Below are 620 nucleotides of genomic sequence, written 5' to 3'. Positions count from 1 at the left end.
AGTGAAATATATTTATGTTTGTGGTTGTAATGTGACAAAATATGGAAAAGTTCAAGGGGTATGAATACTTTTGCAAACCACTGTATATAGACAATTTATATTAAAAATTCAGTCCCAATTTAAGCAGCATTTTCTTTTAGCTCCAGTAACCAAACATTCATCCAGACTGATATTTTAGATGAGAGAGTAGAAAATGTTTAGTTTTACCTGAAAGCATGAAAGTGATCCACAGACTCCGTGTGTTGAAACCTTTCAGGTCCAACATGTTTCTTCACACGTTAAAGTCACGTTAGCTCCTCTGGACACAGAAACACTTTTTATAACGAGTTCCTACAACACCTCCTCCTCAGAATCAAGGTTTCCTTTTTCACAAAACAAATCAGGGCATTGAAAGAACGAGTCAAACTTCAGCTAAGAAACTGTGAGCTCAGAGAGACTGCTGTCTGTAACAGGATGTGGTTGTTCTGTCAGGACATTTCTGCTCTCAGGATGTAGATTTTTAGTTGAATGGTTGATTCAGGATCTGTTTGTTGTTTGTTTGGTTATTTATGGTTTATTTTCTGGGTTTTGTTCTCCTTGACTTTACTTCTGGTATTTAGTGCCACCAGTTCATTTTTCCA

The sequence above is a fragment of the Austrofundulus limnaeus genome, unplaced genomic scaffold, assembly GCF_001266775.1.
Source record: "Austrofundulus limnaeus strain Quisiro unplaced genomic scaffold, Austrofundulus_limnaeus-1.0 Scaffold1, whole genome shotgun sequence".
NCBI lineage: Eukaryota > Metazoa > Chordata > Actinopteri > Cyprinodontiformes > Rivulidae > Austrofundulus > Austrofundulus limnaeus.
This window is presented reverse-complemented; position numbering follows the sequence as displayed.